At 45.2% G+C, this 19,551-nt stretch overlaps 1 protein-coding gene across 5 annotated transcripts in view; it reads left to right on the top strand.

The window, feature by feature from the left end:
* The window catches only part of phf21a (PHD finger protein 21A), a 212,023-nt gene that overhangs the window by 146,850 nt on the left and 45,622 nt on the right, over positions 1–19,551 (top strand). The window lies entirely within an intron of this gene.

The raw sequence follows: 19,551 nt of genomic DNA, 5'->3' as shown, positions 1-19,551 counted from the left end.
ATGGCCAGAGTGAGGACCAGCACCTCATATTTTGTTTTGGTAGTTTACACCCTAGCATTGCCCTCTCCAATTTCAGGTAGTCCTTGCTTTCTCCCTTCTTCCACTCCCATTCCCAGCTATCCCACAGCCTACTGTCGCCACCTCTTACTTTCTTTTTCCCGCCCCCCCCCCCCCCGACATCAGTCTGAAGAAGGGTCTCGACCCGAAACGTCGCCTATTCCTTCGCTCCATAGATGCTGCCTCACCCAGCTGATTTTCTCCAGCGTTTTTGTCTACCAACAGGATCCCACCACTGGCCACATCTTCCCATCTCCTCCCCTGTCGGCTTTCCGTAGAGACCTCTCCCTCCGTAACTCCCTGGTCAATTTGTCCCTTCCCACCCAAACCACCCCCTCTCCTGGCACTTTCTCTTGCAATCGCAGGAAATGCTACACTTGTCGCTTTACCTCTCCCCTTGACTCCATTCAAGGACCCGAGCAGCCTTTCCAGATGCGGCAGAGGTTCACCTGCACCTCCTCCAACCTCATCTATTGCATCCGCTGCTCTAGGTGTCAGCTGCTCTACATCGGTGAGACCAAGCATAGGCTTGGCGATCGCTTCACACAACACTACTGCTCGGTTCGCAATAACCAACCTGATCTCCAGGTGGCTCAGCACTTGAACTCCCCCTCCCATTCTGAATCCGACCTTTCTGTCCTGGGCCTCCTCCATGGCCTGCGTGAGGCCCACCGTAAATTGGAGGAGCCGCATCTCAGATTTCGCTTGGGCAGTTTACACCCCAACGGTACTAACATTGACTTTTCCAATTTCAGGTAGTCCCTGCTTTCTCCTCCCTTTCCCAGCTCTCCCTCAGCCCACTGTCTCCGCCTCTTCCTTTCTTCTTCCCCCCCCCCACCCTCACATCAGTCTGAAGAAGGGTCTCGACCGAAACATCGCCTATTTTCTTCGCTCCATAGATGCTGCCTTACCCGCTGAGTTTCTCCAGCATTTTTGTCTACCCATTCACACAAGTTCTGTTATCCCACATTCCTCACCCACTCCCTACACATTAGGGGCAATTTTACAGATACAAGCTAACCTACAAAGCCAATGCGTCTTTGGGATGTGGGAGGAAACCCACACGCTTGCAGAGAGAATGTGCAAATTCAACACAGACAGTGCCCGAGGATCAAACACAGATCTCTTGTGTGTGAGGCAGCAAGTCTACCAACTGTGCCACTATATTTTGTTTTCCAACACACAAAAAATGATACGTAGATAACTTTGGTTACTAAAAAAAAAAACTATCAATTTTTAGTCTTAAATCTCTACGTCACGCTTGTCCCCCTTTACAGCTACAGTATGTTTTAATTCAGTTCAAGACTATGGGGCAGTACATTGGCCATAAAGTTGCTGCCTAAAAGTGCGAGAGACCCGGAATTGATCCTGAATATGGGTGCTGTCTGTATGGAGTTTGCTCCTTTTACCTTTGTTCGCATGAGTTTTCTCCGGGTGCTCTTGTTTCCTTCCACATTCCAAAGGTGTGCAGGATCCTTTTTCAGACCCAGCCCAAAACGTAATATTTTTCTTTTGTCCAGAGATTCTGTCTGACCTGTTGAGTTACTCCAGCTTTTTGTGTCTATCTCAGTTTAAATCAGCATTTGCAGTTCCTTCCTACACACACATGATACCATACGATAGAACTTTATTAATCCCAGGAGGAAAATTGTGTGTGTGTGGGTATATATATTACACACACACACACACACACACACACACACACACACACACACACACACACACACACACACACACACACACACAATATAGTTATATATTCATTTATAAATATACACTGTTTTGTTTTCTCGTTTATAACATATTCATGTTACATATTCTGTTTACATATTCTATTTACGTTACATATTCTTTTACATATTCCGTTGTGCAGCTGCAAGTAAGGATTTCATTGTTCTAACTGAGACATGAGAGAATAAAACACTCTTGACATACGTCGCTAATGTGTGGGATAGAACTAGTGTACGGGTGATCGGTGGTCGGCGTGAACTCGGTGGGCTGAAGGGCCTGTTTCCACGCTGTATCTTTAAATTAAACTTAAAACACTAAAACCAGAGGGAGTCTAAAGAAGGGCCTCGACCCAAAACGTCACCCAATTTCTTCTATCCAGAGATGCTGGCTGCTCCATGGAGTTCCCCCGCACAATTATAGCATGGAATAGTCTTCAACCTACCATAGTTACCCAACCAGACGCAACTAAATTTAAGGTAGCTCTTTTTTCCCAAGAACCCTTTTTTGCTTAAATCCTCGTCAAGAGAATGTTATTGGCATGTGTTCCAGATAGGACAATGATATTCTTGCTTGCTGCAGCACAACAGAATATGTAAACATAATACAGAACAGGAGATAAAAGTTCTGTGTGTCTATATACCATAGGCCATATATATACACAATAGATAAAGTGCTGTTATTGTTCAGAATTTGGAGTTAGGTGGTGGACCTTTCACCACTTCCAGTTTAAATTCCATTTGGAATATTTTTGGAGCAGGGCGGCCGATGATGTGCTGGCTGTAATTGTGCGCATGTGCAGGGGGAGGATGTGCTGGCCGTGGCAGTGCGCATGTGCAGGGCGGATGAAGAGCGGCCGGAGACCCGGACACGGATGGCGGGCGGAGATGGAGAGTGACAGCGAGGGGGGCCCGCTCAGAGTTGAATGATAGGTGTCCCGGGTGCTTGCCAAGCCGGGCAAAATGACTCGGCTTTTAGCTTGCCTGGCGGAACTTTAGGTGGCCATTGGCACCGGGCAACCGTTAATTTCAAGCCCAGCTGGTGCTGTGAGGCAGAGGCTCTACTAGCTGCACCACCAAGTTTTATATCAGATCCCAAATCTATACCAATCAATCTCACTCACGAGGTCAGCAAACTCCAACCACCACTGACCCTCCACACTTCACATAACCATTTGATTACTTCAACAAAGCTCCAACCCGATTCTTGACCCAGTCTAAGTAAGGAGCAACTCAACCCCTGTCCCACATTCTCTGCCACCCTGCAGATTTCACTGCCCTGGCCCCAAGCCCAGACTTGAGACTTATGAACTGATAGATCAACTGCTGGAAATAAGGTTGGCAATGTGAGCTAGGATGATACCCAACACATGATCCTTTTTGTTGAATATTTGGCTCTTTAAAAATCTCCAGTTATTACATCACAAAGCAACTTCAATTTAGCTCTCAACTAATGGATCGATAAACTTATTTTCCCTCGTACTGAAGAACAATTTGTACTAGCTGAACAAAACAACTGAAATATTGCAAACCTTTTCAGTTTGCTGAACAATGATGGAAAAGTATAGATCAGCGAATAATGAAATCATGCATGTAACAGTGATACCGATGCATGCTAATGTTATTTTACTAATCCTTTAAGTCTACAATATAGTATGATAATTTACACATTCTTATATCAAATCACTGCAATCACATGTGGCAAACTGTCTAAGTTTCGCAACAAACCGTAAAATACTGTGGAAAAGGCCATATCTGTGGGAAGGAACAGAGCCAATATTTCAGGTTGAAGACCCTCATCAGTACAGAAAGGGAGAGAAAAGCACCTTATAAAGCTGTAGGGAGGGTAGGGCAGGGGGCTGCATCGGACAGGGCAAAACCAGGGGGACCAAGTGAATAAAATCTAAACAAGATTATTTAGACAATGAAGGTACACAAAATTGCTGGGGAAACTCAGCGGGTGCAGCAGCATCTATGGAGCGAAGGAAATAGGCGACGTTTCGGGCCGAAACCCTTCTTCAGACTGATGGGGGGTGGGGAAAGAAAGAAGGAAAAGGGAGGAGGAGGAGGAGCCCGAGGGCGGGCGGATGGGAGGGTGGGAGGAGACAGCTAGAGGGTGAAGGAAGGGGAGGAGACAGCACAGGCTAGCCAAATTGGGGGAATTCAATGTTGATGCCATAAGGGCGCAAGGACCCCAGACGGAATATGAGGTGCTGTTCCTCCAATTTCCGCTGTTGCTCACTCTGGCAATGGAGGAGACCCAGGACAGAGAGGTCGGATTGGGAATGGGAGGGGGAGTTGAAGTGCTGAGCCACCGGGAGGTCAGGTAGGTTATTGCGGACTGAGCGGAGGTGTTCGGCGAAACGGTCGCCCAACCTACGCTTGGTCTCACCGATGTAAATCAGCTGACATCTAGAGCAGCGGATGCAGTAGATGAGGTTGGAGGAGATACAGGTGAACCTTTGTCGCACCTGGAACGACTGCTTGGGACCTTGACTGGAGTCGAGGGGGGAGGTGAAGGGACAGGTGTTGCATTTCTTGCGGTTGCAACGGAAAGTGCCCGGGGAGGGGGTGGTGCGGGAGGGAAGGGAAGAATTGACGAGGGAGTTGCGGAGGGAGCGGTCTTTGCGGAAGGCAGACATGGGGGGAGATGGGAAGATGTGGCGAGTGGTGGGGTCACGTTGGAGGTGGCGGAAATGGCGGAGGATTATGTGTTGTATTTGCCGGCTGGTGGGGTGAAAGGTGAGGACCAGAGGGACTCTGCCCTTGTTGCGTGTGCGGGGATGGGGAGAGAGAGCAGTGTTACGGGGTATGGATGAGACCCTGGTGTGAGCCTCATCTATGGTGGCGGAGGGGAATCCCCGTTCCCTGAAGAACGAGGACATTTCCGATGCCCTGGTATGAAATGTCTCATCCTGGGAACAGATGCGGCGTAGGCGGAGGAATTGGGAGTAGGGGATGGAGTCTTTACAGGGGGCAGGGTGGGAAGACGTGTAGCCATGTGAGTCAGTGGGTTTGTAATGTATGTCGGTCAGGAGTCTGTCCCCTGCGATGGAGATGGTGAGGTCAAGGAATGGTAGGGAAGTGTCGGAAATCGTCCAGGTGTATTGGAGTGCCGGATGGAAGTTGGTGGTGAAGTGGATGAAGTCAGTCAGTTGTGTGTGGGTGCAGGAGGTGGCACCAAAGCAGTCGTCAATGTAGCGGAGGTAGAGGTCGGGGATGGGGCCCTGGTACGCATCGAACAAGGATTGTTCAACGTACCCGACAAAGAGGCAGGCGTAGCTGGGGCCCATGCGTGTGCCCATAGCTACGCCTTGTGTTTGGAGGAAATGGGAGGAGTCAAATGTAAAGTTATTGAGGGTGAGGACCAACTCCGCTAAGCGGAGGAGAGTGTCAGTGGCTGGGTATAGGTTGCTCCTCTGGTCGAGGAAGAACCGCAGGGCTTTGAGGCCATCCTGGTGGGGGATGGAGGTGTAGAGTGACCGGACATCCATGGTGAAGATGAGGGGGTGAGGGCCCAGAGAGTGGAATGCGTGGAGGCGGCGGAGAGTGTCTGAGGTGTCTAGAACATAGGTGGGGAGGGATTTGACCAAGGGGGATAGGATGGAGTCAAGGTATGTGGAGATGAGTTCGGTGGGGCACGAACACGCAGAGACAATGGGTCTGCCGGGAGAGCCGGGTTTGTGGATTTTGGGGAGAAGGTAAAAACGGGCCGTGCGGGGCTGGGGAACGATGAGTTTGGAGGCTTGGTCAGGTAGGGCGTGGGAATTGATGAAGTCGGTGATGGTGCTAGAAATGGTGGCCTGGTGCTCGTCAGTGGGGTCATGGTCCACGGGTAAGTAGGAGGAGGTGTCCGAGAGTTGGCGCGTGGCCTCAGCTTTGTAGAGATCGACGCGCCAGACTACCACGGCACCTCCCTTGTCGGCTGGTTTGATGACCCAGTCTGGGTTTTTGCGGAGTGATTCGATGGCAGTGCGTTCAGAGGGGGAAAGATTGGAGTGAGACAGGGGAGTGGAGAAGTTGAGGCGGTTGACGTCGCGGCGGCAGTTCTGAATGAAGAGTTCCAGAGCCGGGACTTTCTGAGGGGGGTTCCACGAGGAGGGGGTGCGTTGGAGACGGGAAAAGGGGTCATCATTAGGGGGCGAGGACTCCTTCCCATGGAAGTGCGCTGTGAGGCGGAGACGACGGTAGAAGCTCTCCAAGTCATGGTGGGCGCGGAACTCATTGAGATGGGGACGGAGGGGGACAAAGGTGAGACCTCTGCTGAGGACAGACCGTTGGGTGGGGGAGAGGGGGAGGTCGGGGTGGATGGTGAACACCCGGCAGGGGTGGGAGTTGGGGCCAGAGGAAGGCAGGTGGGTAGACTGGGGACGGGGCGATGTGTGGGGAGGGGGTTGTGGGTGTTGGAGGGGTGGTGGGTGGTCAGGGGGTGGGGGGGAGAGAGGGCTGTAAGGTGGGTGGGGAAGAGCGGGTGTGACATGGTTGGGGGGGGATGGGGGAGGGTCAGTGGAGCAGCCACTGAGGTTAGCACGGCTGGGCAGACGGGCGCTAGGACCCGGTGAAATTAAGTTCAGGAGAGTGGGAGTAAGCAGCGTGAAGGCTGCAGGCCCAGTGCAGAGTCCAGGCTCCAGGTAAGGCGACGGCTGTGGGTTGCTGGAGGGGGGTGGAGTGGCGCGGGTCAACGGACCCGATGGTCGGAGTCCAGCGGCGCGGGTCAACGGACCTGATGGTCGGAGTCGAGTGGCACGGGTCACCGGACCCGATGGTCGGAGTCCAGTGGTGGTTGAGTCGGGGTCCGCGGGCGATGCGTGGGTGGTCCCGGTGGGCGGATGGTCGGCGGGTCGGCGGCGAGATGAATCGGGTGCGTAGTGGCGGCCATGTTGAGATAGCCCCGGTCCGGCGGCGTTGTCGGGTAGTTGGGGTCGGGTCATTAGACAATGAGTTGGGGTGGAAGTTTGCAACCTTCATGTGGTCCACCCTGTTTCGACGAATGCAATCAACCCAACGTGCACAATCAAATAAGATCAAATGGAACAAGTGCTGACCGTGGTTGTGCGCATGTGCAAGGCGGCCGGAGAGCGGAAACCCGAGACCCGGCCAAAGATCATAGAGCGGAGCACGGCGACACGGATGGCGGGCGGAGATGGAGAGTGACAGAGAGCGATAGAGCGGGAGGCCCGCTCAGAGTTTAACGGCAGGTGTCCCGGGTGCTTGCCAAGCCGGGCAAAATGTCACTGCTTTCAGGTTGCTCGGTGGGACTTTAGATGGCCATTGGCACCCGGGCAACCGTTAATTTCAAGCCCTGCCTCCCTTCTCTCTCCCCCACCTCTCACCGTCTCTCTGCCGGTCCAGTCTCTCCCCGTCTCCCACTGGCACCTGCCCCCTCTCTCACGCTGTTGCACCCCGCTCTCCTGCCACCTGGCACCCCTGTTCGCTTTTTTTTTCTCAAATGAACTTTGACAAATCCCTTGATTCCTTGTGTTTTTCGGTATACTGAATTTGCTTATTGAAAGCTTTTTGGCCAAAATTGCAGTTGATATAAAGATAGCTGTAGGGGAGGTTAGTGTAGAGAACCCAGGAGGAGTTGGACAGGTTGGGAAATTGGGCAAAGAATTGGCAGATGCAATACAGTGTAGCATAGTGTGCAGTCATGCACTTTGGTAGTAGGAATAAAGGTGCACACTCTAAATGAGGAAAAGATTCAGAAATCAGTGGTGCAATGGGACTTGGGAGTGCTGGTGCAGCTTTCCCAAAAGATTAATTTGCAAATTGAATCGGAAGTAAGGAAGCCAACTGGAGTATTAGCTTTTATTTTGAGAGGACTCGAATATAAAAACAGGGATGCAATGCTGAGGCTTAAAATGCACTGGTCAGACCGCATTTGGAGTCTTAGTTTTGGGCCCCATATTTAAGGAAGGATGTGCTGGCGTTGAGGAGGGTCCAGAGGAGGTTTCCGAGAATAACCGGGGATGATTGGGTTAATATATGATGAGCGTTTGACGGCACCGGGTCTGTACACACTGGAGTTTAGAAGGATGAAGGGGGGGGGGGGGGAACATTGAAACAACGAATAGTGGAAAAACCTGGATAGAGTGGATGTGGAGAGGATGTTTCCACTAGTGGGAGAGTCTAGGACTGGAGGGCACAGCGACAGAATAAAAGGACCAACCTATTAGAAAGGAGATGAGAAGGAATTTATTTAGACAGAGGGTGGTAAATCTGTGGAATTCATTGCCACAGACAACTGGGGAGGCCAAGTCATTCAGTATTTTTAAGGCAGAGATTGACACACTTTTTAAAATAATATCAGTTTTAAGAAAGCTTCATTTTTGAACAATCCTCAATATTTTACACAAACTGATATACTTCACTAAGAACTCACATTTTGAGATATTTCCTAATCACTGCCAATAGCAAAGCAAGTCTTGAATCGCCCCAAGAATCCTGTCATTGATTGAATAATTAGTGTGCAATATTATTACTTCTCATACCCTGGTCTGGATTGTGGATAGAACCAATTCAAATTATTGGAACGGATCACTATGTTTTTAAGTTTATTTGAATATTTGCACATATTTATGTAAAATCTTTCTCAGTGGTCAAAAGATTATACATGTACAGATCTTATATCTCTTAAGAACACCTTTCCGTGGCTGTGAGCTCTGGCACTTGTTATGGAACTGGTAAAGTGAGTTGAGAGCTTTGAAGTGAGGTACTTCAGTAGATATTCATATAACTTTCACGACACAGAGAACATTCTGTTAAGGATCAAATTGAACAAGAAATTGATATGCAGAAAGCCCAACTCAAATTCATAAGGAGGAACATTCAGGCAGATAACAAGAAATAAACAGAAAACAAGAAATCCATTCCCCTACCTTATACCTTTTAAATTTATGTGAAAACAGCACTCACAATATATGGAAGGGAAAAACAAAATGATGCAAGAAACTGAATTAGAAATGGAGAGAGCAAGCAATTTCTATAATGTTCATAAATTATATGAAAACCTGCATGGTATTTTGAAGTTTTCAGTTTAGTATTTGATTTTTTTGAACATTTAATATTGCAATAGCATTTCCAACATCAGTCAATATAAATTGAAAACTAAAAGAAAGTAGTTGAGGGAGAGAGAGTAAACTACCAATGGTAAAAATGTGAGTCTTGTTGCTAAAGATAACTTTGTCATATTCTCACCATGCTACTTAGGCAAGGTACTGAGGATTTGTATTGGCTATCCATTACATATTTAATGGAAATGATAAAACTCTGCATTCTGCCACAGGAAGTCTAACATGGGCAAGAGCTACACTGTGAATGGTAGGGCTCTGGGGAGTGTTGTAGCGCCGAGGGATCTAGGAGTGCAGGTGCATGGTTCCTTGAAGGTAGAGTCGCAGGTAGATAGGGTGGCCAAAAAGGTGTTTGGCACATCAAGTCAAGTCAAGTTTATTTGTCACATACGCATACGAGATGTGCAGTGAAATGAAAGTGGCAATGCTCGCATTAGCCTTCATCAGTCAGAGTATTGAGTATAGAAGTTGGGAGGTCATGTTGAAGTTGTATAAGATGTTGGTGAGGCTGCATTTAGAGTATTGTGGTTCAGTTCTGGGCACTATGTTATAGAAAGTATGTTATCAAGCTGGAAATGGCACAGAAGATTTACAAAGATGATGCAAGGGCTAGAAGTTCTGAGCTATGGGGAGAGGTTTAGTATGCAAGGACTCCATTACTTTAAGTGCAGGAGGATGAGCGGTGATCATATTGAGGTGTATAAAATCATGAGAGAAATAGGTTGGATAGATGCACAGAGTCTTTGGCCCCGAGTAGGTAAATCGAGGACTAGAGGACATAACTTTAAGGTGAAGGGGAAAAGATAGGAATTTGAGGGGTAACTTTTTCACACAAAGTGTGGTGCGTGTATGGAACAACTTTCCAGAGGAGGTAGTTGAGGCAGGGACTAACGCAACATTTAATAAACAGTTATTCAGGTACATGGATAGGACAGGTTTGAAGGGATATGGACCAAACGCAGGCAGGTGGGACTAGTGTAGCTGGGACATGTTGGCCGGTGTGGCAAGTTGGACCGAAGGGCCTGTTTCCACATTGTATCACTATGACTATTATTAAGCAGATCAACAATACTGCTTTGATGTCTTGAGTATGGTGAAAACCTTATCCTTGCATTAACTAAGGTGAATATCCATCACATGCATATCAGATGATTTAATGAGCAGCTCAATTGATAAAAGATGGTTCCAGTAATAACGTTTTAAGTCAGCAATACTTATGATTCATATTTGCAAGGCTTGATCACGTATATACGAGTCAAGAGTGTTTTCTTGTCATATGCACCAGGAATGGAAAAATAAAATTCTTACTTGTTGCAGCTTTATCGGCGTTGTCTATAAATGCAGACAATTGTATAAGAAAAATATATATAACATTTTAAAAACAACTGAACTGTTTTTAAAATGTTATAAAGCCTGCCAGTTACTAGTTTTTCTGCTTCACAGTTCAACATAATCATGATTAATCTTATCTTCATCTCACTCCTTTTGACTCGGAAATCTTGACTCCCCGTAGTTCAAAATTCTGTCTTTCTCAAATAGATTCAGTGAGTCAGATTCCACAGATCTGGACCTGAGACTTCAAAAGATTTATGACAATCAGAAGTGTTTCCTTCTCATGCCCATCTTAAATTGTGTAACCCCATTTGTCCGAAATTAAAGACTAAATTATTCCCAGCTGATATTTTACTGATTTCTTAAACTTGCAATTAGTGACAAATTAGAATCTTAACGTGTCTAACTGAAATTAACACATTTAAAGAGAGAAGTAAAGACAAGTGCTGAAGAGCTGGGGAAACATTTTAGTGGGCATTATGATAAACTTTTTTCTTCTGCAATATCTTTATTTTAACAACATATTAAACTAATCTAATCTGTACATTTTCCATGCCCCTTCCTTCCACTCATGATGAAACTGACTATATAGTTTGATTAATGTTCAATTTTAAGCATTTACTGTATGGACTAATGTGTAGGAAGGAACTGCAGATGCTGGTTTTCACTGAAGATAGACACAAAATGCAGGAGTAACTCAGCGGGACAAGCAGCATCCCTGGAGAGAAGCAATGGGTGACGATTCAGGTTGCGTGCCTTCTTCACACTGTATGGGCTAATTGGACTAATCTTGTACGTTGACTCCTCTGAATTATTGAATACTGTCAGGTATTATATAGTTAATACCCATAGATCTACCTCAATAGAAGATGATCACTCTTTTCAATATGAATGTGTGATAGAAAATGTTTACTCGTAGAGAGAAGTGAAAATTGCATTGTTTGGCAATCAATGTGGGGAATCTGCTTTTAACATCAACAGTAAGAGTTGAGATGTCCTGAACCTGAATTCAACAGACACGAGCAACATTCAAGAAAGCACAATAGTATTGTATTTAGTTATTTCTAATTGTAATGTTTAATGGAATTAATTAGATTACTTTCTAGCTTCAGTGCAGAAGGTTGATAGTCAGAGAAAATTGTAGTTATTTGTGGTAAAGAAGGTGGGTGGCAGAGTTTACAAGGATCAGTATTGGGACCACTGCCATTACCATTTTATAGTTAATGCACTGGGATCAAAATCACACTTTCTAAATTTTCAGACATTACCAGATTGGGAAATTGTTTGTCGTGAGGAGGACGGAACAAATCTTTGAGCAAAATTGTATTTGCAAAATGGCAAATTATTGACGATTCAAGTTCACTACACTTAAATGCAAGGTAGGGAGAATGGGGATAGCTTCTTGTTGAAACAGAACTGCAGATGCTGGTTTATACCAAAGATAGATACAAAGTGCTGGAGTAATTCTGGTCAGGCGGCATTTTTGACCCGCTGAGTTACTCCAGCACTTTGTGTCTATAATTTGGAGATCACTTATTGCTTGGCAAGTGCAGCTCTAGCAAAAGGATCTTGAAATACAAATACACCATTACTAAAAGTTCTGTTACAGTTCTGTCAGGGTTTAAAAAAGAAACCAATCACCAGGATTTATCGAGGGATGGAATAGCAAAGAAGGAAAGTTCATGCTGAGTCTATACAGAAGTTAAAGTTAAATTCACGTTGAGTACTGCATTTAGATCTAGTAGCCTTATTATTATAAATGATGTTGATGTCTGGAAAAGGTGCAAAGGAAACATCACAAGATGACGCAGTGCCCTCCATAATATTTGGGACAAAGACCCATCATTTATTTATTTGCCTCTGTACTCCACAATTTGAGATTTGTAATAGAAAAAAAATTACATGTGGTTAAAGTACACATTGTCAGATTTTAATAAAGGCCATTTTTATACATTTTGGTTTCACCATGAAGAAATTACAGCAGTGTTTATACAATGATGGGTCTTTGTCGCAAACATTATGGAGGCACTACATAAAGTATGAGAGTATATAGATCAGGAATGGATTACAAACTGGAATGCCTTACAATTCAGAAAAAGAAAATAGAGAGTTGACCTTGGAGTAATCTTTACATTTCTGAAGGGTTTTAATAAAGTTTATGCAGCCACAATGGTTAAATAGTGTGTGAGAGTATAATTAGAGTATAATAAGACTAAGAAGGAAACAAAGTAACACTGATAGATTTAAATGAGGAAAAACGTGAAGTTGCTTAAGTGAAAAATAAATATTGGCATAGACATATTCGTCTAATTGGCCTGTTTTTTAACCTTTATCATAGAAGAGTAGTAGGAATAAAATTGACTTCAAGGGGTAATTAAGGCAATTTGCAAAGCTAAATTTAAAACATTATAAACTTACTGGGGGGAAAAAATAAGAAAAATAATGTCATCGGAATTCAGTGAAGAACGGTGGATAAGACTTGTATAGCACGTTACTATGTTCTAATTGGGCTGAATGGTCTAATTTGGAACAAAAGTACTGTAAAACTCTGATTCCATGCTATGTAATGTGCATTGTGAATGTAATGTAATGTGTATTGTGAAAGAAGAAAACAAATTTGGATCATAGATGATTAAAATCAAATCCAACTATAATATTAGCTCAGCTTATTTTTTTCACCCTTTTTTTTTTTTTTTTTTTTAAAGTATGTCTTAAAGTATGTTTTTAGTGTTGTTTTGTGTGGGGGTGGTGTGGGGGGGTGAGGGGGAAACCGTTTCGGCCGTCTCCTCCATGGAGAGGCGACTTTTTTCCAGGTCGCCTCCCCCGTGGCCTAACAATCAGGATTGGCGCGGCCTTTCCCGGAGACGCGCCCGGGGCTTCAGCGGCGGGCGCAGCGTGGACTCTCGCCGTGGAGCGGATGAGCCCTCGCTGGGGCTCGCCAGAGGGGAGCGTTCCGCTTTGCTGGCCCGCGGCAGCCGGCAGCCTGAAGCCGCAGTCTGCAGAGCTCCAGCTGGGGCGGCGTCTACAGCCCGGGATCTCACGTTGGGGACCCGGGGGGAAGAAGAAGCTCCATTGGCCGGCCCGCGGACAACTTCTACCGTGGGTCCGGCATGGACTTACCATCACCCCTGGAGGGGAGCTTCGACCGCCGACCCTGCAGTCTGCGGTGCTTCTGGCTGCGGCGCGGCGGGAACTTTAAATCTTTGACTGCCGGCCTGCGGCCTACACCATCCTGAAGCCGCGGTCTCCGGTGGGGAAGAGCCGATCCTGGACTTACCTTGACTATACTTTGTTCTTTACCATCTGGACGCCCGCAGCAATGGCTGCGGAGGTGGAGGTCCCGACCACGGGGGAAAATGGAGGACTGGCCAATTTCTGTGCCTTCCACCACAGTGATGAATGCTGTGGTGGATGTTTGTGTAAAATTTTTATCGTGGTTGTGTGTTCTTTATTATTGTACCTCTGCTGACAAAAAATCTGAATTTCCCTGAGGGGATCAATAAAGTATTTATTATTATTATTATTATTATAATTATTATTATTATTATTATTATTATTATTAACCCTTCCCGGCAGTTGAAGATATCATCAGTTTGACCATTCCTCACAGCTTCCATTTCCTTCTGTCTAGGTTATTTTATTGTCACCCTCTAACTGCTTCCATTCACTCATTGTCTTCTTCTTCTTCTTGCGTATGGCGTGCACAGCCTAAAGTTGTAGGACAACTTGTTCTATTTGATCTTATTTGATTGTGCACGCCGGGTTGATTGCATTCGTCGAAACAAGGCGGACCACATGAAGGTTGCAAACTTCCACCCCAACTCATTGTCTAAATAATCTTGTTTAGATTTTATTCACTTGCTCCCCCTGGTTTTGCCCTGTCCGATGCAGCCCCCTGCCCTACCCTCCCTGCAGCTTTATAAGGTGCTTTTCTCTCCCTTTCTGTACTGATGAGGGTCTTCAACCTGAAATATTGGCTCTGTTCCTTCCCACAGATATGGCCTTTTCCACAGTATTTTACAATTTACCACATTGGATTGCAGTGATTTGATATAATCAAGAATGTGTAAATTATCATACTATATTGCAGACTTAAACGATTAGTAAAAGAATATTAGCATGCATCGGTATCACTGTTCCATACATGATTTCATTATTCGCTGATCTATACTTTTCCATCATTGTTCAGCAAACTGAAAAGGTTTGCAATATTTCAGTTGTTTTGTTCAGCTAGTACAAATTGTTCTTCAGTACAAGGGAAAATAAGTTTATCGATCCATTAGTTGAGAGCTAAATTGAAGTTGGTTTGTGATGTAATAACTGGAGATTTTTAAAGAGCCAAATATTCAACAAAAAGGATCATTGTTGGTTATCATCCTAGCTCACATTGCCAACCTTATTTCCAGCAGTTGATCTATCAATTTGTATATTTCTATGCCACTTTGGATATACAGGGTATTGGATGCTACAAATTGGTTCTTCTGATTGTTTTGATTTTTTTTTGCAGTTCATAAGTCTGGGCTTGGGGCCAGGGCAGTGAAATCTGCAGGGTGGCAGAGAATGTGGGACAGGGGTTGAGTTGCTCCTTACTTAGACTGAGTCAAGAATCGGGTTGGTGCTTTGTTGAAGTAATCAAATGGTTGTGTGGAGGGTCAGTGGTGGTTGGGGTTTGCTGACCGTGAGTGAGATTGATTGGTATAGATTTGGGTTCTGATATAAAACTTGGTGGTGCCGCTCTTCATCCGCCAGCACGGCCGGCTGCCCTGCACATGCGCACTGCCACGGCCAGCACATCCTCCCCTTGCACAATCGCACAATTACGGCCAGCACATCATCGGCCGCCCCGCACATGCGCACTGCCACGACAACTGGTCGGCGCCGGGCACTTTCTCCCTCCCTTTGCATTGTGGGAGATCTGGCTGCCATTGCTGTCCGGTCGCCGCCTCGCCATGACCGCTGAAAACTAAAGCAGAATCACTCCCTGGAGCTGGAGTAACTCCCTGGAGTAACTCTTACTTCTGGGTTTCCTGGTCCTCCAAAAATATTCCAAATGGAATTTAAACTGTTTACAAACTCCAAACTCTGAACAATGACAGCCTATTGCACACTATCTGTTTATTTATAACCATATAACAATTACAGCACGGAAACAGGCCATCTCGGCCCTACAAGTCCGTGCCGAACAACTTTTTTCCCTTAGTCCCACCTGCCTGCACTCATACCATAACCCTCCATTCCCTTCTCATCCATATGCCTATCCAATTTATTTTTAAATGATACCAACGAACCTGCCGCCACCACTTCCGCTGGAAGCTCATTCCACACCGCTACCACTCTCTGAGTAAAGAAGTTCCCCCTCATGTTACCCCTAAACTTCTGTCCCTTAATTCTGAAGTCATGTCCTCTTGTTTGAATCTTCCCTATTCTCAAAGGGAAAAGCTTGATCACATCAACTCTGTCTATCCCTCTCATCATTTTAAAGACCTCTATCAAGTCCCCCCTTAACCTTCTGCACTCCAGAGAATAAAGACCTAACTTATTCAACCTATCTCTGTAACTTAGTTGTTGAAACCCAGGCAACATTCTAGTAAATCTCCTCTGTACTCTCTCTATTTTGTTGACATCCTTCCTATAATTGGGCGACCAAAATTGTACACCATACTCCAGATTTTGTCTCACCAATGCTTTGTACAATTTTAACATTACATCCCAGCTTCTATACTCAATGCTCTGATTTATAAAGGCTAGCATACCAAAAGCTTTCTTTACCACCCTATCTATATGAGATTCCACCTTCAAGGAACTATGCACGGTTATTCCCAGATCCCTCTGTTCAACTGTATTCTTCAATTCCCTACCATTTATCATGTACGTCCTATTTTGATTTGTCCTGCCAAGGTGTAACACCTCACATTTATCAGCATTAAACTCCATCTGCCATCTTTCAGCCCATTTTTCCAAATGGCCTAAATCACTCTGTAGACTTTGGAAACCCTCTTCATTATCCACAACACCCCCTATCTTGGTATCATCTGCATACTTACTAATCCAATTTACCACCCCTTCATCCAGATCATTGATGTACATGACAAACAACAAAGGACCCAACACAGATCCCTGAGGCACCCCACTAGTCACCTGCCTCCAACCCGACAAACAGCCATCCACCATTACCCTCTGGCTTCTCCCATTCAGCCACTGCTGAATCCATCTTGCTATTCCTGCATTTATACCCAACAGTTTAACCTTCTTAACCAACCTTCCATGAGGAACCTTGTCAAAGGCCTTACTAAAGTCCATATAGACAACATCCACTGCTTTACCTTCGTCAATTTCCCTAGTAACCTCTTCAAAAAATTCAAGAAGATTAGTCAAACATGACCTTCCAGGCACAAATCCATGTTGACTGTTCCTAATCAGACCCTGTTTATCCAGATGCTTATATATATTATCTCTAAGTATCTTTTCCATTAATTTGCCCACCACTGAAGTCAAACTAACAGGTCTATAATTGCTAGGTTTACTCTTAGAACCCTTTTTAAACAATGGAACAACATGCGCAGTACGCCAATCCTCGGGGACTATTCCCGTTTCTAATGACATTTGAAATATTTCTGTCATAGCCCCGGCTATTTCTACACTAACTTCCCTCAATGTCCTAGGGAATATCCTGTCAGGACCTGGAGACTTATCCACTTTTATATTTTTCAAAAGTGTCAGTACTTCTTTTACTTTGAAACTCATAGTATCCATAACTACTCTACTCGTTTCCCTTACCTCACATAATTCAATATCCTTCTCCTTGGTGAATACCGAAGAAAAGAAATTGTTCAATATCTCCCCCATCTCTTTTGGCTCTGCAGATAGCTGCCCACTCTGTTTCTCCAATGGACCAATTTTATCCCTCGTTATCCTTTTGCTATTAATATAGCTGTAGAAACCCTTTGGATTTACTTTCACCTTACTTGCCAAAGCAACCTCATATCTTCTTTTAGCTTTTCTAATTTCTTTCTTAAGATTATTTTTACATTCCTTATACTCCACAAGCACCTCATTTACTTCATGCTGCCTATAATTATTGTAGATCTCCCTCTTTTTCCGAACAAGATGTCCAATTTCCCTTGAAAACCAGGGCTCTTTCCAATTTTTACTGTTTCCTTTCAACCGAACAGGAACATAAAGATTCTGTACTCTTAAAATTTCCCCTTTAAATGTCCACCATTTCTCTTCTACATCTTTCCCATAAAACAAAATGTCCCAGTCCACTCCTTTTAAATCATCTCGCATCTCATCAAAGTTAGCCTTTCTCCAATCAAAAATCACAACCCTAGGTCCAGTTCTGACCTTCTCCATAATTATATTGAAACTAATGGTATTGTGATCACTGGACCCGAAGTGCTCCCCAACGCATACCTCCACCACCTGTCCCGTCTCATTTCCTAACAGGAGGTCCAGCACTGCCCCTCCTTGTGTGTATATTTATTGTGTGTATATATAGCCTATGGTATATAGACACACTGAATGTTTATCTCCTGTTCTGTATAATGTTTACATATTCTATAGTGCTGCAGCAAGCAGGAATGTCATTGTCTTATCTGGGACATATATGACAATAAAACTCTCTTGACTCTTGACTTGGACTTAAGCGAAAAAGAGTTATTGGGGAAAAAAGAGCTACGTTAAATTTAGTTGTGACTGGTTGGGAGTGAAGACTATTCCATGCATTAATTGTGCGGGGGAACACCATGGAGCAGCTAGCAAATCTGGATAGAAGAAATTTAGTGACGTTTCGGGTAAAGACTCTTCTTTAGACTCCCTCTGGTTTTAGTGTTTTTAGTTTATTTTAATGATACAACGTGGAAACAGGCCCTTTGGCCCACCGAGTCCACGCCGACCACCGATCACCCGTACACTAGTTCTATCCCACACATTAGCTACGCAGGTCAAGAGGGTTTTATTCTCTCACGTCCCAGTTACAACAATGAAATCCTTACTTGCAGCAGCACAACAGAATATGTAAACAGAGTACTCTGTGTGTGTGTGTGTGTGTGTGTTATATATACCCACACACACACACACAATTTCCCTCCTGGGATTAATAAAGTTCTATTGTATAGTATTGTGTGTGTAGGAAGGAACTGCAGATGCTGGTTTAAACTGAAGATAGACACAAAAAGCTGGAGTAACTCAACAGGTCAGACAGAATCTCTGGACAAAAGGAAAATAGCACATTTTGGGCTGGGTCTGAAATAGGTTTCTGCACACCTTTGGAATGTGGAAGGAAACAAGAGCACCCGGAGAAAACCCATGAGATCAAAGGGAAAAGGAGCAAACTCCATACAGGCAGCACCCATATTCAGGATCAATTCCCGGGTTTCGCACTTTTAGGCAGCAACTTTATGGCCAATGTATTGCCCCATAGTCTTGAACTGAATTAAAACATACAGTAGCTGTAAAGGGGGATATAGCGTTACTTAGAGATTTGACTGAAAATGTATAGTTTCTTTTTTTCAGTTACAAAAATTATCAACGTATAATTTTTTTGTGTGTTGGAAAACAAAATATAGTGACACAGCTGGTAGACTTGCCTCACACGCGAGAGATCTGTGTTCGATCCTGTCCTCGGGCTCTGTCTGTGTTGAATTTGCACATTCTCCCTGCAAGCGTGTGGGCTTCCTCCCACACCCCAAAGACGCATTGGCTTTGTAGCATAACTTGTCGCTGTAAAATTGCCCCTAATGTGTAGGGAGTGGGTGAGGAAAGAGGGTTAACAGAACGTGTGAATGGGTAGACAAAAATGCTGGAGAGGTGAGGCAGCATCGATGGAGCGAAGGAACTAGGCAACATTTTGGGTCTGATGGCTGATGTGTACGGGGGGGGGGGGGGGGGGGGCAGGAAGAAGAAAGGAAGAGGCGGAGACTGAGGGAGAGCTGGGAAGGGGAGGAGAAAGCAGGGACTACCGGAAATTGGTGAAATCAATGTTCATACCGCTGGGGTGTAAACTGCCCAAGCGAAATATGAGGTGCTGCTCCTCCAATTTACAGTGGGCCTCACTCTGGCATGGAGAAGGCCCAGGACAGAAAGGACGTATTCGGAATGGGAGGGAGAGTTGAAGTGCTCTGCCACGGGAGATCAGGTTGGTTATTGCGAACCGAGCGGAGGTGTTGGACGAAGCGATCGCCAAGCCTATGCTTGGTCTCACCAATGTAGAGCAGCTGACACCTAGAACAGCGGATGCAATAGATGAGGTTGGAGGAGGTGCAGGTGAACCTCTGCTGCACCTGGAAAGACTGCTTGGGTCCTTGAATGGAGTCAAGGGGGGAGGTAAAGCGACAAGTATAGCATTTCCTGTGGTTGCAAGGGAA

This window comes from Amblyraja radiata, chromosome 20 (assembly GCF_010909765.2).
Source record: "Amblyraja radiata isolate CabotCenter1 chromosome 20, sAmbRad1.1.pri, whole genome shotgun sequence".
Taxonomy (NCBI): Eukaryota; Metazoa; Chordata; class Chondrichthyes; order Rajiformes; family Rajidae; genus Amblyraja; species Amblyraja radiata.
The sequence above is the reverse complement of the archived record's forward strand: the minus strand, read 5'-3'. Positions and strand labels throughout refer to the sequence as shown.